Consider the following 27,776-nt stretch of genomic DNA (forward strand, 5'->3'; position numbering starts at 1 on the left):
TGATGCAGTATGTGGTTTGGCATTGTCATGTTGGAAAATGCAAGGTCTTCCCTGAAAGAGACGTCTTCTGGATGGGAGCATATGTTGCTCTAGAACCTGGATATATCTTTCAGCATTGGTGGCGTCTTTCCAGATGTGTAAGCTGTCCATGCCACATGCACTAATGCAACCCCATACCATCAGAGATGCAGGCTTCTGAACTGAGCGCTGATAACAACTTGGGTCGTCCTTCTCCTCTGTAGTCCGAATGACACGGCGTCCCTGATTTCCATAAAGAATTTCAAATTTTGATTCGTCTGACCACAGAACAGTTTTCCACTTTGCCACAGTCCATTTTAAATGAGCCTTGGCCCAGAGAAGACATCTGCGCTTCTGGATCGTGTTTAGATACGGCTTCTTCTTTGAACTATAGAGTTTTAGCTGGCAACGGCGGATGGCACGGTGAATTGTGTTCACAGATAATGTTCTCTGGAAATATTCCTGAGCCCATTTTGTGATTTCCAATACAGGAGCACGCCTGCATGTGATGCAGTGCCGTCTAAGGGCCCAAAGATCATGGGCACCCAGTATGGATTTCTGGCCTTGACCCTTACGCACAGAGATTCTTCCAGATTCTCTGAATCTTTTGATGATATTATACACTGTAGATGATATGTTCAAACTCTTTGCAATTTTACACTGTCGAACTCCTTTCTGATTTTGCTCCACTATTTGTCGGCGCAGAATTAGGGGGATTGGTGATCCTCTTCCCATCTTTACTTCTGAGAGCTGCTGCCATTCCAAGATGCTGTTTTTATACCCAGTCATGTTAATGACCTATTGCCAATTGACCTAATGAGTTGCAATTTGGTCCTCCAGCTGTTCCTTTTTTGTACCTTTAACTTTTCCAGCCTCTTATTGCCCCTGTCCCAACTTTTTTGAGATGTGTTGCTGTCATGAAATTTCAAATGAGCCAATATTTGGCATGAGATTTCAAAATGTCTCACTTTTGACATTTGATATGTTGTCTATGTTCTACTGTGAATACAATATCAGTTTTTGAGATTTGTAAATTATTGCATTCTCTTTTTATTTACAATTTGTACTTTGTCCCAACTTTTTTAGAATTGGGGTTGTAGATAGATAGATAGATACACACACACACACGTACTTGAAAGTTTGAACCCTTTAGAATTTTCTATATTTCTGCATAAATATGACCTAAAACATCAGATTTTCACACAAGTCCTAAAAGTAGATTAGACCTTAGGCCTACTTAATACTTCAAACACCAAAAGCAATTTAGAATAAACATGTTTGAGCAATAATACTGCTACTAATACATGTAATTATTGTATTAATAATTAATTTTAAAAAATAATACTTCAGATATTGTTTTAACAATAATAAGAATCACTGTATAAATGATAGAGTGTAAATAGCTCTGTACCTAGATGTCCTTGGGGTTGATGAGACATGGAGGATTGGGAATACCATCCAGCCCACAGTTCAGGTAGGAGTCCTTTGAGAGTAAATACTTTGGCTTTTGCAACATTCTGTTCCCAAAAGCTGATGTTTGGGGAAAAAAAAGCCTTTACACAAAGGTTTTCTTGCTTTTGTAGGTTTTTTAACTGTTCTTCCGTGTCGGGACTCTTTGAGGAAAAAGGTTTATTCCAGCATGTAGCTAACGCTAGGCCACAAATCTGCACCGTTACTCCAGTCATTTCGAGGAATTTTGTACGGATCATAACTGCTAATAAACTCTAATTTCTGCGTATACCTATCCTTTGCTTCTTTCTGACTAAGATTATCCAAGTAATCCAGTAATAGAGCTTGTTTAGCTGTAGTTTTCTTCGGGCAACAGATGCCAGAAATCTTTACTTGGCTTCAGTATGTGAACAGTATGTAAACAAAGTTTGCTTGTCCCCCAAGCATAGGGTAGCAACAGTTGCTAAGGTAAATGTGACGTCAGTGCAAGCGTACTCATATGCGCACTGAAGCGTCATGGTAGCAGTGTAGCAGCAAAGTGATTGAGGGTGTTTGCTGTGATGAGGGATTTTCCGGGGTATTTCCGGTCTGCCTGAGTGGATCATGGCAGCAAACCAGCCCAAAACACTGATTTTCCTTCAAAATATGCTCCAAACAAACAAACAAACAAACAAACAAACAAACATCGCAAGGTAGAAATATGACATGATTTTTCAGCGAGTGTCGGAGCAAAAAAATAGCACGTCGGCAAATTTAAAGTGTCGGCATGAAAAAGCGTGTCGGTCCTGACATGCAAAAGCGCTCTGGGGAGAACACGGACCTAGACAATCTACTTTACTCCACAGTAATTTTTTATTCATACTGTGAACAGACTAATGCCAGAGAAAGTTGACAGCGTCAATGCAGCACTGTGTGCAGAACTATTAAATGTATAAACCATAAAAATAATCTGCAGCTAACAAGAACAGAACTGAAATCATAACCTGTTTAAATCAATGGGAAACCTGAGGACGTGGCTCAGGGTCTCAAAATCAGAATAGTGCGATTGGATACAGCTGTTGATTTGGTTAGTTTGAGTGCATAATAATCACTTACCTTAATGCAGGTCATCTTCTTCTGCTTTATGTCCTTAAATAGATCTTGTATATTCTCCGTATTGGAGATTTAGATTTTTTTCAGCTCAATTGTGGCAGATTTACACAGAGGATCTTATGCATATCTTTTTAATTTGTAACATTTTTAAACTTAGATTCAATTTCAAATTAACATGAATGAATACAGATTATGATCGCCACGAATGGCCATTTTTCTACTGATTAATCTCTTCACTATTTCGCCAATTAGTCAATTAATCAAAACAATTAATATTCGTCCAAAATCTTTACTTCATCTCATTTATTTTATTTTCACTGAGGAAAAACAGAAAAAGAGAATAGAAAGACAAATGTATCATAAGTGCATGTATAATTATTCCATAATTATTTAACATGTAATAACAAAGACAGAAATATTCCATGTTCCTTTAACTTGCACCTTTAATTGTATCATCACAATTTTCCCCAAAATGTTATCTATTGTATTTATGACCTTCCCTACACAAAGAAATGTGCCTAAAATTATAATATAAATAAAATAATTAGATAACGGACAAATCTAATGTGCATGAACATGCAGAGTGGCAACATCAATCAATGGAGAATAAAGCCAGATTCTGACCTAAACATTTTCTCAAACACTTATTCCATTAATATTCTAAAGTAGCAGGCAGACAATGTAAGATTTACATCATGAGGGTATTTAGCATCTACAAGAACAAAAATATTAAAAAACTCTCTATAATAATGGTAATTTAAGGAGCATGCTTTTTGCAGTATTGTGCTAAAATATACAATTAACTTAAGTATGTAAATTATAAAATTAATTCAATTCATAATGCATCCTGTGTGTCAAAAAACTTTGTGGACTTACAGACTTCCATATCTTTTGTTTGTGCATTCATGCCCTCAACACAGACTTAGTGAATAGGAGTTTGTTTCCAAATCCAAAAAGTTGAGGGTTAAAACCCTGCCTTTGCCTTACTTCACTTCATCATAATGTGAAATCTTCTAATTCTTGGGCTGAAAACTATATTCATTCATTCTCCATACCACTTATCTGTCAGGGTCATGGGGGAAGCTGGAGCCAATCTCCACTGACTTTGGGCGAGAGGCGAGGTACACCCTGAACAGGATGCTAATCTATCACAGGGCTAACACATTAACAATCATTCACACCCATGAACAATTTAGAGTAGCCAGTTGACCTAATCCACGTCTTTGGACTGTGGGAGGAAACCCACACAGGCACAGGGAGAACATGCAAACTCCATACAGAAAAACCCCAGTCAGCCGTGAGGTTCGAACCTGGAACCTTCTTGCTATGAGTTGACAGTGCTAACCACTGCACCACCATGTTGCTTTATAATTTTATATATATGCTTTTTGAGAGAAGGGACAGGTTTTGAGGAGAAATACTGAAAACCTGAAAGTGAAATGAATAAAAACGGATCTCAAATTGAAAGACGTCGCTCTTGATTAAAGATAGGAAAAAACAATATCCAAAATTCACAGGAGATCTGTAGCATAACTGAAACTGATGGGTGGTAAGCATTTTTACCCATTTGTTATTTTATCATTTAAAGGGCATATTCTGGACCAATTTCGTTTTTGTTTTTTTATATATGAAAAGTATGTCCCTTTACACACTCATCCAGAAGGGTAATTTTGCACAAGGCCATCTGTCTACAGCAGAAAAAAATAAAATAAAATAAAACGCATCTGGAAAAATCCCAAGGGAGTCTGGAGCCAGATTCGTGACATTATCTGCGGAAGCGCCAGCAAGCTGCGCAAGCTTTGCACGGTTTCAGTGCACAGCCTGTGTAGACCAAGCGCTCCCATTTCTCTCTCATTGTCCGATCTTTTGGAAAACGATGAGTAATAATCCCCATCAAGATTGGTGTTGCTACACCCTCCTACAATACATCTGTTAACCATTTTAATAATTACACGATAATATTGAAGAAATTTGCAGAAAACCACCAGGTCGTTTTCTCAAACAAACCAGCGCTGACGTAGGATTCAAAAGGAGGCATCCCGCACGTGAGGTCATGAAAATCAATGTTTCCTGGGAAATCCAAATGCCAAGCTTTTTCAGAGGCGGACTAATTCGCCTCAAATGGCTTGATTTCAACTGAATTTTTCTGGTATTGAGCAAGGTAAAAAAAAATGCACAAAATGCAAAATGTGACAGATATTTGACCAAAGTTTAATATAAAATAGGAGAATTACATTGATCTTGTTCCTGAATTTACCTGTGATATGCCATTTAAGACATAATCTACCTTCAAACATTTTTAAAAATATTTATTAATCTTTATATATTAATCAGAGTACCATAAAATACTTTAACAATTCCACTGAAAATGCTTAAAAAAATCCAGGTGAATAAAAGGGGAAATTCCACCTTATAAAATCCTGATCCTCGGACTCTCACCTGTGTTTATAGTGTAGTTACCTCATTACTAGCTTACAATAAGAAACAGGAAAATGTTTTAATTCCAAGTAGCAACTGGAATCCAGTAAAATGTGAATATAAAAAAGGAATGTATTCATTAAAAAGAAAAAAAAAAAAACACTTCATCAGTATACTAGATTTTATTACCCAGTAGTGAATAATAATGTTATTTTTCGACAAACATCCTATTCTAATTTCAGGGCTGAGGTTATTGGTGTTGGTTGATTATCTTAAATTGATTAAGAAACAAACAAACAAACAAAAAAGACTTTGATTACAGCCCTTCAGAGTCTCACAAAAATGCTGATGTATCCAAGGCAAAATTTGCATCGGACACTCCTGAGCTAAATATTTGACCCATTTGTTTGTTTACCAATTTGAAATCAAAACTGGGATCAATAAGCAGAATCAGAATTGATAAAATTCAAACAGTACCCAACCCCACCCCGATGCAGCATGAGCAGCAGCTTAAAAAGATGCAGCTGGCTGGCTTCACATGACTCAGGAGAAACACGTGATAGCCTTCATATTTTTGGGTTGGTCGCTGCCATATGACAGACAAACAACTGGTGGGAGGGATTTGGCCAAGATTAAATTCAGGAAAGAATAAGGGGGTACCAAACATTGATGGATGATCTTTTTTTTAACCATTATGTTACCTTGTGTTTTGCCTGGTACAGTCACACAGCAGCCTCTCTCCTAGATTCAGTTTCACCACTGCCTGTCTCTATCTGAAACCATCTTGTGTCACTCATTTGTTTCTGTAAGTTGTAGCTGTGTTTCAGAAACATCATGTGAGGTTGGATTGTGGTCATTGGAGTTCTCACAACCTGTTAGAAAACCCTAATGAGCAGCGTGCAAACATATTGAAAAGAACATTTTAAAACTAACATATGCACCATGAAAAATGCACCATTTATGCACTGAATTATTCAGCCATCTGTGATTGGGTTGAATTTTCATTGCTGTGCAGATGGCATGCAGATTTACATCAGGTGAAGGCCTTCTACATCTGTCCCACCCTCTCCAAATGCATTCACAACCTAATGTTGTGGATGAATAATTTTTGAAAGCTTAATGCTGATATGACTGATCATATACTAAGTTACAAATCAATAGCCAAAACAATTTACATTTTCCAAGGACTCCATAGCTACCCTCCTCAATATCTTATGGAACGACTGAAATCCTATGCTCCCATTCACAAGTCTTGGATCTTCAACTTCTGGTCTAGTGTCTGTCCAAAAATATAACCTGTCCACCATGGGTTCTAGAGTCACAGCCCCCAAGCTATGCTTGTCCCCCAGAACCTTCATGTTCCTACAATTCAAAACTCAACTTCAGTCTCCTCTTACGCTTGTGTCTTGATCACTGACTGCCCATGTCAGTCAGTGATCAAGACACAAGCGTAAGAGGAGACTGAAAAAAAAAGTGATATGCTTTAAAGTGCATATCACGGGTAAATTCAGGAGCAAGATCAATGTAATTCTCCTATTTTATATTAAACATTGGTCAAATATGTGTCACATTTTGCGCAATTTTTTTTTTACCTTGCTCAATACCGGAAAAATTCAGTTGAAAGCAAGCCATTTGAGGTGAATTCGTCTGCGTCTGAAAAACCTGGCATTAGGATTTCCTGGCAAACATTGATTTTCATGACCTCGCGTGCGGGACGCCTCCTTCTGAATCCTACGTCAGCGCTGGTTTGCTTATGAGAAAACAACCTGGTGATTTTCTGCAAATTTCTTCAATGTTATTATGTAATTATTAAAATGGTTAACAGATGTATCGTAGGAGGGTGTAGCAACACCAATCTTGATGGGATTATTACTCATCGTTTTCCAAAAGACCGGACAATGAGAGAGAAACGGGAGCACTTCGTGCGAGGCACCCGGAAAAATTGGCTACATGCTACAGCATCATTTGCGGCACTCACTTCACAAGGCCCAACTTTGAGAACTATTTGCACTGGGAAAAGGGCTTCGCGAGGCAACTGGATCTGAAAAAAAAAAAAAAAAAAAAAAAAAAACAGTTCCATCTGTCAGAATGCCCAAAGCAACACCATCTCCATCTGTGTCAGCGTCACCAAAGGAGCCAGCCGTGTTCGTCTCCCCTGACAGAAGCCGAAGTGCCACATCCACTGAGGCCCTCGAAGCCGAGGACCAAGCAGAGCAGAGAAAAAGACCAAGAAAATTGGCAATTCACAAGTTGACTGTTGCCAGGGTAAGAAATAATTCATTCATCTCATTATATTCTTCATCCAAAGGTGAAGTAACATTGCGCTCAGGTGACAATTCCATATTTCAATGCAAAATCGCTAGCTGCTAAACTTGGTCTACACAAGCTGTGCACTGAAACCGTGCAAGCTCTCGCAGCCTGCTGGCGCTTCCGCAGGCGACGTCACAAATCTGGCTCCAGACTCCCTTGGGATTTTTCCAGACGCATTTTATTTTATTTTTTTCTGCTGTAGACAAATGGCCTTGTGCAAAATTACCCTTCTGGATGAGTGTGTAAAGGGACATATTTTCATATTAAAAAAACAAACAAACCGAAATTGGTCCAGGATATGCACTTTAAGTTGCTGTCTTTTTACCCATGTTATTTCTGTTCATGTATTTCTTTAATCTTCTATCTTTTATCCAAGAACTTCATTGGTTAATTTGTTTATATGTTTTTTTCTTCATCATTACTTTGTAAAGCATCCATGGGTTGGTGAAAGGCACTATGTAAATTAAACTTCTTGTTGAATTAATTAGCCCAATTCTGATTGAATTCTGAAGGCTTAGCACAAGTCACAATGTTCACAAGTCGTACGTTTCGATGGAAAAATGCACTACAAATACCAAGGAGAGAAAAAAAAAGGCCCTCAGTAGTCACTATGAATGTGTTCTCCTTCCACTCCTCAGCATTGGTATGGTTTCTCTTGTGCGAATTTCTTGATGTTTTTGAATTTTTCTAATTCAAATTATTCCATTTTGTGTGCAGGGATAGGGCTTCTCTCCTGTATGGATGCGTTGGTGTGTTTTAAGATGACCCTGGAGAGTAAAACCTCCCTCACTGTCAGCAGATAAATGGTTTCTCATGTGTCAATTCATTGGTGTGGATTGAAATCGCTGAGGTCGGAGAAACAGATTCCAGGCTGTGAGCACTGATACGGCTTCTATTTTGTGTGACTGCGTTGGTGTTTTCGGAGAGAACTTCTTTGACTGAAACAATCCCCACAATCTGAGCAATAATATGGCTTCTCTCCGGTGTGAATGCGCTGGTGTGATTGAAGAGAACTTGGCTGACTGAAACTCTTCCCACAATCTGAGCAGTAATAAGGCTTCTCGCCTGTGTGAATACGCTGGTGTGATTGGAGATAACTTATTTTATTGAAACTCTTTCCACACTCTGAGCACTGATATGGCCTCTCTCCTGTGTGAATGCGCTGGTGAGTTTGGAGAGTTTGTGCATGAGCAAAGCTCTTTCCACACTGTAAACAGTAATACGGCTTCTCTCCTGTGTGAATGCGCTGGTGAGTTTGGAGAGTATGTGCATGAGCAAAGCTTTTTCCACACTGGAAACAATAATACGGCTTCTCTCCTGTGTGAATGCGCTCGTGTTTTCGGAGATTACTTGATTCACTGAAACTCTTTCCACAATCAGAGCAGCGATACGGCTTCTCTCCCGTGTGAATGCGCTGGTGTCGTTGGAGATTACCTTTCTGACCGAAATTAGTTCCACACTGTGAGCAGTGATACGGCTTCTCTCCTGTGTGAATACGCTGGTGGATTTGGAGTTTCTTCTGGGAAATAAAACTCTTCCCACAAACTGAGCAAGAGTGAAGCTCTTTCTTAATTTCTGAAGAACTGGTGAAAGTATCAGGTGTCCTGGAAGTATTTTGATAGCTACTGAAGTCTGTTTTGGGCATCATGTTCATTGTTTCTGGGGAGATAAAAACAGAAGTCAATAACAAAAATATAAAAAAGCATTGTCCCAATGGCCCACAAGGAAGGGGAACAGGATAAGTCAATTCCATTTTATGGCTTTTTTTAACAATAAAATGAGTAACTTTAATTTTTCCCCCACTATCTGGTAGAGAGACTGATAGAAATATATGTTTGGCATGCTTGAAACTGGTACAGGCTGTTCTGATTGCTATTTCTTCTGGTTAGTTGAGTTCTTGAGATTTATCTTCACTTGCACATTCTGCTCTCTGCTTAATGAAGGTTATTTTGACCAGTAATGTCTTTCTTCTTTTCATAAAAGATTATACAATAGAATGCCTTGTCACTATACACATGTACAATGAGATTAAAGCATCTCCAATAACAGTGCAAACAGCGAGTAGAGAGAGGGAGGAAGGGGGGAAAAAAGGGGGGGAGGGGGTAAGGTGCACAGTCCTGAGGTGTAAGTGCTGTGTTACACATTATGGAGTGAGGTATTGCTCATTGCACATTATAAAGTATTGCAGATTATAAATTATTGCACGAGAGAGTCACATTATAAAATAAAATATTACACATTATAAAGTATTGCAAGGTAAGGTAAGGTGCACAGACTTGAGGTGTATGTGTTGCGTTTCACATTATGAAGTGAGGTATTGCACGTTATAAAAGTACTGCACAGAGAGAGTCACATAGTAAAATAAATAGACTATAAAGTCAGAGCATATCCGAGTTCAGGGAGGTTATGGCTTTTGGAAAGAAGCTGTTTTTGAATCGATTTGTCTGTGTCATGATGCACCTGTAGCGCCTCCCTGAGGGCAACAGGTCGAACAGATCAAAGCCAGGGTGGGAGCTGTCCTTGATAATGTTCTTAGCTCTGCTAAGGCAGCGGGAGGTGTAAATGTCCATCAGGGAGGGGAGAGGGCAGCCAATGATCTTCTGTGCTCCCTTTACTACCCTCTGGAGCCTCTCCCTGTCAACAGCAGTGCAGCTGCCATACCACACTGTAATACAGTACATCAGCAGGCTCTCGATGGATGAGCAATAGAAGGTCAGCAGCAGGTTGGAGTTTAGGTTGTACTTCCTGAGGACTCTCTCAGGAAGTGTAGCCGCTGCTGAGCCTCCTTAATGGCTGCAGTAATGTTTACTGACCAGGAGATGTCGGCGGAGATGAGGATGCCAAGAAACCGGAAGGTGTGGACCCTCTCCACATACTGGAGTCGTTGTTGATGTAGAGGGGGGCTAGGTCGGTGCTGTGCTTCCTGACGTAAACAATGAGCTCTTTGGTTTTCTTGGTGTTCAGAGCAAGGTTATTTTCTGAACACCAGGCTGCCAACTTCAGGACCTCCTCTCTGTAGGCTGCCTCGTCTCCCTTTGAGATGAGTCCGACCACTGTGGTGTCGTCAGCAAACTTGACGATAAGGTTGTTGTTGTGGGTTGGACTACAGTCGTGGGTGTAGAGGCAGTACAGGAGGGGGCTCAGCACACAGCCCTGTGGAGAGCCGGTGCTCAACGTGCGGGTGGAGGAGAAGTGGGGGCCAAGTCTCACAGTCTGGGGCCGGTTGGTAAGAAAGTCCTTTATCCAGGCGCATGTGAGGGGGGGAGGCCAAGAGTGTCCAGTTTACTGATAAGGATGTCCGGGATTATTGTGTTGAAAGCAGAACTGTAATCCACAAAGAGTATGCGGACGTAGCTCTGCTGCTGCGCCAGGTGGTTCAGTACAGAGTGTAGAATGTGGGTGGTAAAAGAGAACAACTGGACTTGCTTGAAGATTCTTGAAGACGTGTCACCTCTCATCTGAAAGGCTTCTTCAGTTCTGCCTGACTGGTAGGGAGCATCAGGTATTTATCCTTTCATGGATGAAAAGCTCATCTAAGGTATCATTGAGTCATCCTGTTGGTGTGGGTCACTGGGGGCTGGTTGTGAACGGCCTCGAGAGTCGTTAGGATGATCAATGGATTGCCCGTTAGGGTGATCAATGGAATGCTGATTCTCTCTGTCCTCCTGTGAGTCACTGAAAACAGCTGGGTTTTGGTGTGCATTCAGTTGTCTGGGAAGTGTGCCAAGGACTGCATTGTAGGTGGCTGATAAATGATGTCTTAGACCCCCACCCCTGTTCAGTGATGGCCGTTCCAGGTTGACAAAAATGGCTTCTTTAACTTGAAGGAGCAATTCTCTGTTCACCTGCATTCCCACCACAGAAGCAGTTGAATCTGTTAGAAAACGACTCCTTCGAGACAGCACCTTATTGGATAGAACGAACCTCACCACGGACCAGATTTGCACCTTGCTTGACCTCTGCCTACCACTTATTTCTAGTTTAATGAAAGTTTCTACAGACAGAAGCATGGATGCGCCATGGGCTCACCGGTATCCCATATTGTGGCCAATCTTTATATGGAGGAAGTGGAACATAAAGCTTTGACCACTTTTTCAGGAGTTGCTCCCAGCCACTGGTTCAGATATGTGGATGACACCTGGGTTAAAATCAAAACCCATGAGGTGGAAGCCTTCTCTAAGCACATCAATGCAGTGGATATTAACATCAACTTCACTCTGGAGAACGTCAGTGGGAATAATCTAGCCTTCTTGGATTGTGACATACACATTAGACAAGACAGAAGCCTGAGCATCGAGGTCTACCGGAAACCCACACATACAGACCAGTACCTACTCTTTGACTCTCACCACCCACTGGAACACAAATTGGGGGTCATTAGGACCTTGTAACACAGGGCTCAGAATATCCCTACAACGATAGAGGGAAAAGAGAAGGAGCAGAATCACATCAAGAAAGCACTTCAGAACTGCAGGTATCCCAACTGGTCTTTCCTCAAGAGCAGAAAAAGGAACAGAACGGACAAGGAGGATAACAGGAACAAACGCAAGAACACTGTCATTCCCTACATTTCTGGTCTATCTGAGAAACTCAGGAGGATCTTCTACAAACACAACATTCCGGTACATTTCAGACCCAGTAACATTCTGAAGCAGAAACTGGTCCACCCTAAGGACAGAATACCCAGACACAAACAGGACAACGTAGTGTATGCCATTCAGTGCAGTGAGGAATGCACGAACCCATATATTGGGGAAACAAAACAACCGCTTCACAGGTGCATGGCTCAACACAGGAGAGCCAGTTCCTCAGGCCAGGACTCTGCTGTCTACCTTCATCTTAACAACAAAGGACGCTCATTTCAGGATTGCAACGTACGCATTTTAGCCAGAGAGGATTGTTGGTATGAGCGAGGAGTTAAAGAAGCCATTTTTGTCAACCTGGAACGGCCATCACTGAACAGAGGTGGGGGTCTAAGACATCATTTATCAGCCACCTACAATGCAGTCCTTGGCACACTTCCCAGACAACTGAATGCACACCAAAACCCAGCTGTTTTCAGTGACTCACAGGACAGAGAGAATCAGCATTCCACTGTTCACCCTAACGGGCAATCCATTGATCATCCTAACGACTCTCGAGGCCATTCACAACCAGCCCCCAGTGACCCACACCAACAGGATGACTCAATGACACCTTAGATGAGCTTTTCATCCATGAGAGGATAAATACCTGATGCTCCCTACCAGTCAGACAGAACTGAAGAAGCCTTTCGGATGAGAGGTGAAACATCTTCAAGAATCTACAAGCAAGTCCAGTTGCTCTCTTTTACCACCCACAGTTTACCATGACCTGGATAACTGAGAATCTTCACAGACATACAGAGTGTAGAGCTACAGTGATGGTGTCCTCTGTGGATCTGTTTGCGCGATATGCGAACTGGTAGGGGTCGAAGTCTGGGGGGAGGTGATCCTTGATGTGCTGAAGAACTAGTCTCTCGAAGCACTTCATGATTACCGGAGTGAGGGCCACAGGACGGTAATCATTCAGGCTGGTGACGGGAGACTTCTTCGGCACCAGGATTATTGTAGCTGATTTTAGGCAGGGCGGGATGACTGCCTGAGCCAGGGAGAGGTTAAAAATCCTGGTGAAGGTAGGGACGAGCTGGTGGGCACACGCTCTGAGCACCTTACCAAGTACTCCATCTGGGCCGGCAGCTTTCTTGGGGTTCACTGCCAGGAGCACCCGTCTGACATCGTGCTCCTGTACAGTGAATGGGGTGATGTACGAACTGTGTGGTGGTGGGGGCAGGGCTGGAGCAGATGAGTGCTGCTGAGATGTTTCAAAGCGAGCAAAGAAGCAATTTAGCTCCTCTGCCAGTGGCGCACTCCAGTCTCCTGTTGACGCATCACAGTCTCTGAAGTTCGTGATGTCTTGTATGCCCCGCCACACCTCCCGTATGTTGTTGCTAGACAAGTGGGACTCTATACGCAGCCTATGGTCCGTATGATCTTATGATCCTGACGGGGGATGTAATAGTACATGCCCTCCTTCTTTCATCAAGCAGTGTAGTCTCAACCAGTAATGTAATGCTTCATTACCCATATCCGTTACACATACATAACCATGCTTCATCAATTCAAGGATCTTTAGAATTCTTGCCAAGATCTTCAAGGATTTTTAATATTCTTGACAAGATCTACAAGAATCTTAAAAAACAAAAACCACATTCAATTCCAAACAAAACAATTCTTTATTGATGTGATACACTGACATTTTCAGTAGAAGTCGTCAACTGATTGACCAATAAATAAATCATCAAAATTAAAACCTCACTCTTAAGGTTAAACATTATAAAAATATTTCCAAATGTTTTATATTCAAAATTTTCTCCTATATAACACCTGGATATAGGTGAAGTCATTCAGTGAAGTTGCAGTGAATTTCTATTTTTGTTGATGGCTTTCATTTAAGACTTCAGCTCAGCTGAAGCCATCAACAAATATAGAAATTCACTGCAACGTCATGCAAATATAAAATGGTTAACTTGATAGAACTTTTCAAAGATGCACTTACAAAATGACAACTCGATGTTCATCAAAATTATTAGAGGATTAAAGAAATGACTTGTTGAATGTGACCCATTTAAAAAGGTGAAAAGATGTTTTCCTGGGGCTAATTTTGTTATAAAACTCATCTCATCTCATTATCTCTAGCCGCTTTATCCTTCTACAGGGTCGCAGGCAAGCTGGAGCCTATCCCAGCTGACTATGGGCGAAAGGCAGGGTACACCCTGGACAAGTCACCAGGTCATCACAGGGCTGACACATAGACACAGACAACCATTCACACTCACATTCACACCTACGGTCAATTTAGAGTCACCAGTTAACCTAACCTGCATGTCTTTGGACTGTGGGGGAAACCGGAGCACCCGGAGGAAACCCACGCGGACACGGGGAGAACATGCAAACTCCACACAGAAAGGCCCTCGCCGGCCCCAGGGCTCGAACCCAGGACCTTCTTGCTGTGAGGCGACAGCGCTAACCACTACACCACCGTGCCGCCTGTTATAAAACTGTTTCAAAAATTTTCAAATCTCCAATTTGCTTAAAGGTTGAAGTGTGTATTGCAAACTTCAACAAAATTTTAACACTGTTTTAAAACATTTTAAATGTGTATTTAAACAAGTTTATCAGAAATTAATTAAAGCCCCCTTTTATGTACAGGGTCACAAATACACAGCTGAACAAAGTTATGTTGAACATTCAGGAAAAAGCAAACAGATGACAACATAATATCCTCATCAATCTGTTTTCTTTTTCCTAAGATCATTGCATTTTTGATTGATTGCCCTCCTTATGTCATGCCAACAACTTGTCTAAGATTTTGGAAGAATATTTTTTGAATCAACAACCACTTATAGACATTACCACTTTGCCAGAGATTACACAACACATCTTATTTGCTATTTCCTGTGAGAGGCCAACTTTGCACTTTGAGGCCATCACTCATGAGAACATGTCCCCAAAAGCAAACAGCTCCAGTTATGGAAAGCATTACTGCGTCCATATGTTCACTTCAGACAGGTTCCACTGTATTTTGGTAAGATCCATATACCATAGACTTGATTTCCACTGCTTTCTTGATCTTGAGATGCTTGCAAAGATCTTGTGAAGGTCTTGAAAATATCCTAAAAAGAACTTAATAAAATCCTTAATATCCTTTCAAGATCTTTGAAAACTTGAAAATCATGAAAGATTCTTTCAAAGATCCTTTTAAGATGTTGGTTATTCAGGATTCCTTGGTATATCCTTATCCAATTCTTATGAATCATAGTTATGCAAGTTTCAATCCATTTCCATCCTTGCCAATTCCGTTGAATTAGGATCATTTAAAAAAATTGGAAGATCCACATTAGATCCTCGAGGATCTTAAAGGATCCTCACAAAGATCTTGTAAAGACATTGACAAGGATCCTTACAAGATCCTGATTAAATCCTTGAGGATTCCAGTTAAGATCTTTATAAGAGCCTGAAAAAGATCATTTTAAGATCTTTGAAGGATCCTTGTTAAATCTGTGAGGATCTTGGTGAAACTTTGCAAAGATCTTGTGAGGATCTTGAAAAAGATCCTCAAGGATCCTAGCAAAGCTCTTAACAAGATCCTTAGAAGGATCCTTCTAATATCTTTGAAAGATTCTTGTTGAATCCTTGAGGATCTTAAAGGATCCTTGCAAAGATATTTGCGGGGATCATTATGAGGATGTTTGTCAAATCCTTGAGGATCTTTACAAATGATTTTGCATATGAAGATCTTTGAAAATCTTTCTAAGATCTTTTAAGGATCCAATAAAAATCCTTATCTTTAAAAGGAGATATGCAGAACCTTTATTTTTAAATACATTTCTGAGTGGATAGTATCTCCATCCTTGACTCTTCTATGCTGCATAAATGGGAATAAAAAATGTAAAAAAAATTAACTCTAAAAAAAAAAACTTTTTTTGAGAGTTAAAATCGACCACAAAGTTGGCATTCGAGCTGCCCCGCTGAGCCAGCCAGCCCTGAGTGCGTGACGTCACAGCGGTAACCGGTTTTAAGGCCGAGGCCTTTGACAGCTATAGACCAAAGTCATATAAATAATTTATGGTGAAAGTAAGAAATACTGTTACCGACTTGCTCAACTAAGACTGATTTGACTTCACTGATTGTGGGTTAACTCTCATTAAAACAGGATGGGTGTTATAACTTATGCAGCATACATGTACACGCATGCATTTTCACTGATAAAATGTAAAAGGCTCATTAAATAATCAGATGAACTAAGATTCACTTCCTGAAGCAAATTAAATAATCGTATACCGATAACTTAAACACACCATACAAGTTACATGTATTAATCTAAATGCAGGTAAACAACGAGTGGTGTTGATTTTGTATCCAAATGAGAGTCGCGTCTTACCCATCTGTGTTCTCACTTCCTGAAGGCCGACTGTTTTGAAACAATCTGACTTTCAGTTGTTCGTTCAGTTCTCCACTCGTTCACTTCTTCCATGCAAGGGCAAGATGTTGCTGCCAAGGCGAGCATATCCAGCGGAGAAATCAGACGGCTGGTCCACTCATTCTCCATTTTCTCCAGACTGAGTACTCTGCCATTACTGCTCAGCTCAGGCAATTACTAAAACCTGGGACGGGACATCACCAGTTTTAGTAACACCTGTGGGGAGGTCACTGCCCAAGTGTTAATATATCACATCCTGTCCTGGTTTTACCAACAACCCTCGGCTCACACTCTGGGAGAACTGGTGCAACTGAACTTACTTTCCTTTTTTAAAAATAAATAAAAATAAATAAACTACTTTCCTTTTATTGTAGTTTCCTTTTTCTTTAATTGTTGGTACTGCACCCTCTTTCAATACAGACTTGTAGCCAACACTCCTCAACAGATCAGAGGTCTCATACGAGTCCTCAGCAAAATGTGCAGAGCAGAGGAGAGACCACTTCGTAGGCGCCCAACGTGCCCATGAACTTCTCGCAAAATGCATCCAAATCTTTGCAGTTAGAACATTCTTGGGCCATGAATGCAACGTAAATCCACCTTCTGTCGTGTTGCTTCACCGGCCAGCAACACATCTACATGGCATGGTGATAAATTAGCTCAAAATGGAGGATTGGAGTTGCAGTTTTTGTATAGTGGAAATGACGATGAGACCGATAGACTTCCTGTTGTGACATCACGGACGTCAAGGTCATTCACTCAGACTGCTACCTATATGAAATCATTTTAATAGTAAAAAATGACTAGATTAGATTTATTGTTAACACTTAAATCTATTCCTGTGCCATTCTTGAGGTCTCAAGGCATTAAACAAAAAGTGAGGCCATGGCTCTGCATATATGCTTTAAGGATCTTTGACAATCCTCAATGAATCCTTTAAGATCCTGTGAGGTTTTTCACCAGGGATAATAATCAAAATTAAAACAAAAAAAGGCTTGAAATATTTCACTTGTAATGAATATAGAATATATGAAAGTTTACCTTCTTGAATTAAATTACAAAAGAAAGGAACTTTTAGATGATGCTCTAATTTTTTTGTTGCACACCTGCATATTCACTAGATCTCAGCCTCAGTAAGCCATGTGGTGGGTAAGTGATGTCACAATCTCTGTTTCTCTTGCATAATTTGTACTCCGAGCATGATATTTGAACCTCAGAGAGAGAGAGCACGACATCAGCAGGCAGGAACATTTTAATTTAAAAGAAAAACAAACAAACAATCTGGACATATGCAGGTACAAATATGAACAAATGAATAATCAAGCATCTCTTCTATGGATATTATCTGTCAGTATAAAGGAAATTTTTTTGGGGGGGGGGGTTTGTTTGGCCTCTGTCAAATATTTTTTTTTGAGTGTACTGCAGGCAACAAATTCTAACTTCAATTGTATTTTGTAAATAAGTTGGTACGTAAAACTACTGAAAATATTTTCTTTGTACTTCTGTCAGTTAAACAAAGGTTCACATGAATTAACAAATCACCGATTTTTTATTTTTATTGCATTTTGGAAACTATCCCAACTTCTCCGGAAATGGGGTTAGCACAAGGAAAAAAAAATAAACCCTCATAGATTCTGTGTGATTATAAAAGGCATACCTTTATGAGAAAAACCTTGAACATTCTCTAGGATTAAATTTAAGTATCCACATAGCTTAACATTCCACAAACACCACGGTTAAGCCTAGAGTTCTAGGAAATGTAACCTTTCTTCCTTGATCATGCTATATAAAAGAATAAAATGCTAAGAAGCAGTTTTGGGACTAAAAGGTCACCGATTTGATTCCCTGGACCAGCAGGAATGGGTGAAGTGCCCTCGAGCAAAGCACCTAACCCCTAACTGCTCCCCAGGCTGCTCTGGGTATGTTATATGTGCCTTTGGTAAGAGTGTCTGAAATTGAAATTTGCATGTTCAGCAGGGTGAGTTTTTCTAATTAGGTTTGTTGTTTCAAATGTTTTTGAGGTTGTTCCTCCACAGCTTACTTTAGCCTTGCAGGTATTGTAAATTGCAAACTTATTGTCTTCTTCACTCACAGTGAAAAACTTCGATGCTGACGAAAAGTGTGTGCACAATGCAAAGCATTGTGTGGCGCATGAGTGTAAAATGAGACAGACTGTCCGGTCAACGGAGCTGAATACCGGGTGCTTCCGGTCACCGGCCAATCAAGCTTTAATCTTTATTGATGGAACGCATGAGCGTAACAGCAGAATGAATTCAGAAGTCTACAGAAACAATCTTTCTGCCAATTTACAGAGAAATGAATCCAATCCAATTGTGAAGAACATCATACAGCAAGACAATGCCCCAAAACACACTGCCAACCAGTGGCATCGTTAGATCCCATCACTCCGGACTATAGCCCCAGGTATTTTTGCCCTCAACAACAAACAAAACAAAAAATAAATGAGATTAATAGAAAACAACTGACAGACAGATCGGAACTGAACTTGCAGCATCTGACGATGGAGGGGGAGAACATAATTGAACGCTGCACAGTGCACATACAAAAGTTTGGTAACTACTAACAGAACAATAACATTTAGACAACTTCAAAAAAGCAATCCACTATTGTTAGATTTTTCAAGATGAAAACAGATGGTAAGTCATCAACCATGGGTGTGTATATAGAATGCATCAACAAAGTTACCTTTGTTGATGCACAAAAACCGCTCCGTGTAGCCTGGTTGTGTTGAATTTACAGCATAGGGTCTGTACGATTAGTGTGCCAGGCTAGCTCAAAAGTTTGAGTGGTTTAATGAATATCTACAGTGGTGGTCTATCTGTCCCGACTACGTTTATTTAACAGGTCAACAATAATTTGTGTTCCTGTAGACACCAATAGTTGCCCTGACATAATTTAATCATACGTTTTAATGCTACATGTAGCCTAGGCAGGACCAGCCAGCCAACCATCCCATAGCCAGCCTTTGGCATATTGGGCACGTAAAATAGTTTGTGGGTTTTTTTTTCTGTTTTGCCACCCAATATTAAATGCCAACATAAATGTGTGTTGTACAGGTGCTACAGATGAGCTGCTGCAGTCACCTGAGCCTGGATGCATTGGAGAAAATGGTATTTGTGTGTGTGCATGTGTGAGAGAAACTTAGAAGACATATGATCAGAAGCTTGTGAGATGGGATGTCATCTGGGATTTTCAGTGTTGTAATATAATAATGCAGTTTAGATTTTGTCTTTGTGGTCCTAAAGGGAAGATATGTGGGTAAGAAATGATGTTTTTATTAAACTGATGATAAATTGTACTCGTGATATTTAATGAGACAGAAACTGAAGTGAATGACATAAATAAACAAAAAAAAAAATCAGTAATAAAGATGTCATAAACCATGAATGTGTGTGATATTTTTTGTAAAGTCAGATATAACCTCATCATCCTATCTATGCCAATCTCCTACAAGCCCCAGGAAAACTTGACTTTGCCCATGGTCTTTTCAATTGCGAGAAATGCCTCTGTTGCCAACACAAAAAAAGAACATCGGGGAAAAAAGTGAAAAGTTTAAGACTGGCTGGCCGTCAATCACCAGATGTTAACTTGATCGAGGAGCACTGCACCTTCTGAAGAAGAGACTGAAGGCAGAAACCCCCCAAAACACAAACAACTGAAGGAAACTGTAGTACAAGCCCAATCATAAAAGAAGAATGCAAGTTTTGGTGATGTCACTGTGTTCCTGGCTTGATGCAGTTATTGCAAGCAAGGGATAGGCAACCAATCAGTCACTGGCATTTACTTTAAGACTGTCTGTTCCAATACTTTAGCTCACCTAAAAATTGGATGGGCTGCCACAACAAATGTCATGTTCTAAGGTTAACACAATTTCATATATATTACACACACACACACACTCCAGCCACTGGGGGTGTACAAGCGTACTCTTGGTGTCAGTCCCTAGCCCAGATAAATGGAGAGGGTTGCGTCAGGAAGGACATCTGGCGTGAAACTGTGCCAAATCCAACATGCGGATTGAAATGAAGATTAAGTGGTGAAAACTAAGAGAGATTGAACATCAGAAGGAGTTTAGGGACAAGCATTGAGTGGTAATGGAAGTCTGCCAGAAGATTGGGATACTACTGCTATACTAGTAAGAGAGGCAGCAAGGAAGGTACTAGGGTGGTCATCAGGAAGGAAGACAAGGAGACATGGCGGTGGAACAAAGAAGTGCAGGAAATTATTAAAGAGAAGAGGCTAGCAAAGAAGAACTGGGATAATCAGAGAGACGAGGAAAGCAGTCGGTTATACAGAGAGACGAGACAGAAGGCAAAAAGAGCGGTAGTGAAGGTGAAAGCAGATGCATACCAGGAGTTGTACAAAAGACTGGAGACCGAAGGAGGAGAGAAAGACCTGTACAGACTAGCTAGGCAGAGAAACAGGGAAGCGAGGGATGTACAGCCGGTAAGAGTGATGAAAGATGGAAATGGAAATGTGCTGACAAACAAAGAGAGTGTATTAAAAAGGGGTCAACTGTGCAGGAAAATGGGGGCTGCGATAGTGAGGTGAGAAAGAGCATACAGGCAGGGTGGAGCAGTTGGAGAAGGATTTTGGGAGTCATTTGTGATAGGAAAGTCCCAGCAAAAGTGAAAGGTAAGCTGTACAAGACAGTAGTGAGACCAGCTGTGATGTATGGATTGGAGACAGTACCCTTAATGAAGACACAGGAGGCAAAGTTGGAGGTGGCGGAGTTGAGGATGTTAAGGTTTGCAATGGGAGTGACTAGGTTGGACAGGATAAGGAACGAGCACATCAGAGGGACAGCACATGTGGAGAGCTTAGAGAGATGAGACTGAGATGCATGGTTTTCCCCAAAGCGTTTTAGCGTATCGGGCCCGATACACTTGCTCTGCCTGCCGATACGCTTAGTCGCTTTAGTTAAAATCCGATACGCTTAGATTTATACCGAAACATTACATTTCCTACCCACAAGTAACTAGATACACAGGAGAGCAAATAACAGATCAATTTACATATTGATTGATATTTGTGTTAAACAAGGTCTTTTTTTCCAATGTTTGTGTTGATTCTGTCAAAGTAATATGTCCGCGTGGTATGATGTAAACAAACTGTAATCTGTTGGCCATTTCAAGATCACGTGTTCAAACCACCCAATAAAAATATCGAAAGAAAACGTCAGACATCCCGGAATTTTCTGATTCATTATAAGCAATCTCATTGGCTGCCGATGTTGTCCCCCACCAGACGGACAAAGCCGACTGATTTTAATCACAAAAGTTTGACCTAGTCTATTATCATTATGGCTTCGATCGAAGATTGGTTGACTAAACATCAACAAACCGGACAATTGTCACGAGAACATCGTCAAAAAGCACAACTACTCTGTCCACTGCCATGATGATGACAACTGGCACTACAGTGTCTACACCAACATTCTCTCAGTGCCACAGCACTAAGAGAAATTTACTCCAAGAAGCACCCAGAGATCCAAAAAAAAGGAAATCAGGATTTGAAGCTGCTTGGATTAAGGATAACCCCTGGCTACAGAGCACTTCAGATGGCACAGGTAAGTCACCAGTACGTTAAATTAATACTTTAACCATAACGTAAGAATGTTATTCTTGATGGCACTCATTGTCATTAATCGTGAGAGTATAACTTGCTAGCCAGGATGTCTTGATGCAAACATGATCATATCTAGTGATGGAGGCAGGTTATGGTCAGATTACTGAATAATACTTATTTAGTTTTGTTAAATAATTACTGAAAATCATTAACACCTTGCATTCAAATGGACCCCCTGTTATATTAGTGTTCTTATAAAATATATATGGGTGTGTGTAAAATATTTTGCAATCTCTAGCTTTTTCATGTTTTATTTAAAATCTCATTTTTGCAGGAATGTCTTGCACTCTATGCATAAAGCATAGAGTAATCTATAACAAAACAGTTTAACTTGCATGTTGAACTTTAAGATGAAATTTAAAATGTGCATATATTAATACTATTTAGGTAAGAAATCATTCAAACACTGGTAAAATCTATCCTATAATCATGTATCTAAAACCTCTCAGAGACCCTGAAAATGCACCAGAGAGCATCGATTTTCAAAAAATTTTCCGGGGGGACATTCCGCCAGACCCTCCTAGTTTTGCTTCGTGCCTTCGGCACTCGCTTTCAATTGAATTGGCACTCGATTGTCTGTGTATTACCATGGTAGAATTTAGGGCTTTAATTTTTTTCTGGGGAAAACACTGGAGATGGTACGGGCACATCCTGAGAAGAGATGCAGAGCATGTGGGAAGGAGAATGTTGAGGATGGAGCTGCCAGGCACACGAAAACGAGGAAGGCCAAAGAGGAGATGCATGGATGTGGTGAGAGAGGACATGAAAGTGGCAGGTGTGGTAGAGAAGGATGCGGAACACAGGAAGCAATGGAGACGAAAGATCCGCTGTGGCGACCCCTAATCGGGAGCAGCCAAAAGAAGAACAAGACACACATACATATACACACACAGTGGTGGAAATAAGCATTCAACACTTTGACTCTTTTTCAATATTTTGAAATTTACTAATTTTCCAGTGGTATTTTGACATAATAACTGGTGTATTTGCACCTTTTCTTCTTAATTACGGATAGTCTTTGTTTCTTTCTCGGAATATTCCCCCCCTCCCCCCAGCTCAGTATTTTATTTTTACCCTAATACACCGTCGTAGTAATAATACTCAATGTTATCTGAGGTAAACTAACTTAGCTTAATCCTTAGCAACTGAAAAGACAACACTGAAGCAAGTTATTGAAATGAAATTGATAGCAGTCAAAATCTTTACTGATTTATTTTTTTAAAAAGGTTAAAAACAGTAATAATCTTCACAAAACCCAATTCAGTGTGAAGTAGAGCTCCATTTATGATCCAGTCAGTAAACTGTTAACCAACACCGAGCAGCTCAGAGAACCAGTTTCACTTTAACTTACCTCAGGATTTAAAGATAAACCGATTTATTCTCTCCAAACGCGATTATTATTTTTCACTCCTGAGAGGAAACGCTTCAGCTCTTCTTCTCCTCCTCCTGATAGTGAGGTGTTTCAGCGCCACCTACTGGACTGGATGATGTAAAGTCGTTAAAGATCTCCTCACATTGCTCTAGATTCTGTTCAGGAAACTTAAAGTGGCATTCCACCATTGGATGTATTTTTTTGGCATAATATACAATATATTTTATGACAACATGACTAGACAGAGAAATCTTTTCGCTTCAAAATGATATATCAAACATAATTTTTTGACAACGACAAGTATATTAATTTTGCGACCAAAGTCACCTACCCTTTTAATTTCCGCGCGGTAGTGAAACGTGATGTCATCGGCAGGTTCCCCTTCTTGTGTACCACGTGTCGGTCTATTTTTAGACCAGGAAACCCCCAAAGTGAGAGAGTCATTTCTCCTCGTATATGGGGGCCAAAAAATTTGCAAAAAATTGAGTTAATCTTTCAGTTAGCTAGATTTATTGGTATTATTTTTATCGCGTTCTATCCGCCATTGCTGATAATATGTGCCACGTCACACGTCACGTGATACACAAGAAGGGGAACCTGCCGATGACATCATGTTTCACTACCACGCGGAAATTATAAGGGTAGGTGACTTTGGTCGCAAAATGAATATACTTGTCGTTGTCAAAAAATTGTGTTTGATATATCATTTTGAAGCTAAAAGATTTCTCTGTCTAGTCATGTTGTCATAAAATATATTGTATTTTATGCCAAAAAAAATACATCCAATGGTGGAATGCCACTTTAAATGTGTTTAAAATGACAGAATTGCGCGATTCTCCATCAGTTGGTTCTCTGTTTCTCTCAATCTTACCTCCATTTGTATGGAATCAATTTTGTGCCAAAATGTTCATACAATACTTTTGAAATATCAAACAAAAACGACAAATCAAAATACAAAAAAAAAAAAATTAAAAGTCAATTTTTTTAGACTGGCAAACAAATTACTCGTGTAATCATGCAAAATATCAGTCTATTACTCTTCAGAAACCTTTTATTTTTGTTCCGCGTCTTTCTCAGTTTTGTTTGACGTAATTTATTTTGGTTGCGATTCCAGCTTTCTCGTTTGCGCTCCCTGACTTTTTGCTTGCAGTTTTGGCACAAACTTCCCGTGTGGGCGGGCTGTCCAGGAATGCATTCCCATTGGCTAACTTGTGTTTGACTGACAGCTACGCTCAGCCATTCCCTACTCGGATTTTGGCGGACTGTTTGACGAGTGACCGATCCATTGACGGTAAACAAGGATCGAGTGGACTTCAGTGGCGACTATGATATTGAATTAATTCAACAAAGTGTAAGTGCGGGACAAATGTGTTGTATGTGTTGCAGTAGTGCACATTATGCAGGTGTTTCACGGCAAGTCAAATGTTAGACTTCGCTCCACTACCCAATATAATAGCTGTCTTGCTAACGTTAAACACGCCTGCATAATGTGTACTACTGCAACACATACAACACATTTGTCCCGTACTTACACTTTGTTGAATTAATTAAATATCATAGTTGCCACTGAAGTCCACTCGATCCTTGTTTACCGTCAATGGATCGGTCACTCGTCAAACAGTCCGCCAGAAAGGAAAATGAGTAGAAAATGGCCGCAACAGCTTCCGGGGGAATCGCTGAGCGTAGCTGTCAGTCAAACACAAGTTAGCCAATGGGAATGCATTCCTGGACAGCCCACCCACACGTTTAGTTTGTGCCAAAACTGTAAGCAAAAAGTCAGGGAGCGCAAACGAGAAAGCTGGAATCGCAACCAAAATAAATTACGTCAAACAAAACTGAGAAAGACGCGGAACAAAAATAAAAGGTTTCTGAAGAGTAATAGACTGATATTTTGCACGATTACACGAATAATTTGTTTGCCAGTCTAAAAAAAAAAATAGACTTAAAAAAAATTTTTTTTTTTGAATTTTGATTTATCGTTTTTGTTTGATATTTCAAAAGTACTGTATGAACATTTTGGCACAAAATTGATTCCATACATTTGCTCTCTCTGGCTAGTCTAGTGATCTAACACCTAGACCAGGGGTGTCAAACCTGATCCATAAAGGGCCGTGTGGCTGCAGGTTTTCATTCCAGCCATGCAGCAGCACCCTGATTTGGCTTATTCAATCAACTGACACACCCACCCTTTAATCAAGGGTGGGTGTGGCTGCAAGTATTTGACTGTGTGAAGACAGTTCAGTTGATTGAATGAGCCAAGTCAGGTGTGCTGCTGCATGGCTGGAATGAAAACCTGCAGCCACAAGGCCCTTTATGGATCAGGTTTGACACCCCTGACCTAGACAATCTACTTTACTCCACAGTGATTTTTGATTCGTACTGTGAACAGACAAATGCCAGAGAAAGTTGACAGTGTCAGTGCCGCAGTGTGTGCAGAACTATTAAACGTATAAACCATAATAACGAGAATAAACTGCAGCTAAAGCCCACCACACACCTTCCCGATTCGCTTACGATTTTGTCAGGCCGATTAAATCGCTTGCGAATCATAAATGTGTGCAGGGGCAGCTCGTAGCCGATTTCATCGGTTCTCGGTTCAGATCAAACTGGTCTTGATATTTTCCGACGCAATCTCCTTGTATGCAACACAATCGGTAGTGTGTGCGTTGTTACTACGATCTCATCGGTTACGATAATTTTAAACAGCCAATTCGAGTGCCAGAATTGATCACATTGTGTAAATAAGGCAAAATGGCGACTTGCGACAATCACACGTGGACTGCAGAATGGGAAGTGTCCACCTGTCCTTATGACATTAGTTCACCTGATTACAGCAAATGGGAAAAAAGGAACGAGGCTATGGCTGTAACCGTGTCAGCTTTGAAAATGCCTGGTAAAGTATTATAGCATTGTCAGTGGTACAGAAATCGTTTCTCTGGAATCCCAGAACAAGTTGAATTTTAAGAACTACTGAACAAATATTAAATCAATTCTTATTATTGATTTGTCTAGTTGGGATTATTATCCCTTTTTGATTCTAATATTCAAAATTTAATAATATATATATATATATATATATATATATATATATATATACACACACACACACACAGTGGGGAAAACAAGTATTTGATCCCTTGCTGATTTTGTTGGTTTGGCCACTAATAAAGACTCAATCAGTCTGTAATATTAATGGTAGGTGTAGTCTAACATGCTGAGACAGAATATCACAAAGAAAATCAAGAAATCGACTTTAAAGAATTTGTATTAATTTATTTGCATTTTATTGAGGAAAATAAGTATTTGAACCCTCTTGCCAAAAGGACTTAGTACTTTGTGGCAAACCCCTTATTAGCAAGCACAGAGGTCAGACGTTTTTTGTAGTTGATGACCAGGGGCCTCATGTACAAAGACCTGTGTGGATTTCCCACTAAATATGTGCGCACGTCAAAATCGGGAAATTTGCGTACGACCAAAAAAATCCGGATGTATCAATCAGTGCGTACGAAGGTTTCCACGCACTCTCCTGTTGTACATCCCAATCAACATGGAATTCGGCGCACATGCACGAGCCCCGTTCCCCGCCCCGTCTCCTCCCTCAATTATTCCACACTGAATATGTTAATTAGTATAAATAGACCTGCAGTAAGGCCCGCGTTAGGTAAAAGACATGGCAACTTTTACTAATGCGTTAATGTTAATTAAATGTTAGAAATCTCGCGTTAATCAAATTAACATTTAACATTTATTATTAACATTAACATTTATTCGCGTTAATCCCTGCCTTTAGCACAGTATAATAGAATTCACATACATCACTTAATTGTTCTGTCACCTCCAATTAAAGTGATGTTCAAAGTGTATGCTATGAGACATGCAACGGTCACTGATTGTATGCCACTGAATGTGAATGTAGCCTATACCAAGATAACGGTATGATTCGCATCGTCCGCAGTGCCTGCGCCACAATGAGTGTCTATTTGAGTTACATGGGTTTTGAAAACAAAAAAACACCTTTAGTGCTCTAATGTGTACATTTTTTCAGGGACACCCTGTATTTGAGGAAATGTCTTCCTCTCTTAGTAGGCCCAATATTCCTAGCCACATGTAACCAGAAATAAAACATGTGCACATATTTTCCACAATAGGATTTTAATGACAAATGTATTCTAGCAGGGTGCCAGGGAACAACAGGAGGCCCCCAGTCCATCCCACCCGAACAGGAAGAGGACCCCCAGCTGAGCGGATCCAGCGTCACTGTCACCTGCCCCCCTTCTCCACTGCCTGCCCCTGTCGCCGGGTCCACAGGCCGGGTGCTGACGCGCGCGGTCCTTGAGTCGCAGGGGGAAATTTTAAAGGGGATAGAGGCGATTAACGACAACCTCGAGGGAATCCGCGAGGAATTGAAGGAACTGAATAACACATTAAAAGAATATCTTAAAAAATGAATGGTGTCCCGTGTGTCCTTACC

At 40.4% G+C, this 27,776-nt stretch overlaps 1 pseudogene; it reads right to left on the reverse strand.

Annotated features, from left to right (window-relative positions):
* Positions 1 to 8,110: 8,110 nt before the first annotated feature.
* Positions 8,111 to 27,776, reverse strand: part of LOC132886212 (zinc finger protein 658B-like) — a 43,250-nt pseudogene continuing 23,584 nt past the window's right edge.

The sequence above is a fragment of the Neoarius graeffei genome, chromosome 1 (assembly GCF_027579695.1).
Source record: "Neoarius graeffei isolate fNeoGra1 chromosome 1, fNeoGra1.pri, whole genome shotgun sequence".
Lineage (NCBI taxonomy): Eukaryota > Metazoa > Chordata > Actinopteri > Siluriformes > Ariidae > Neoarius > Neoarius graeffei.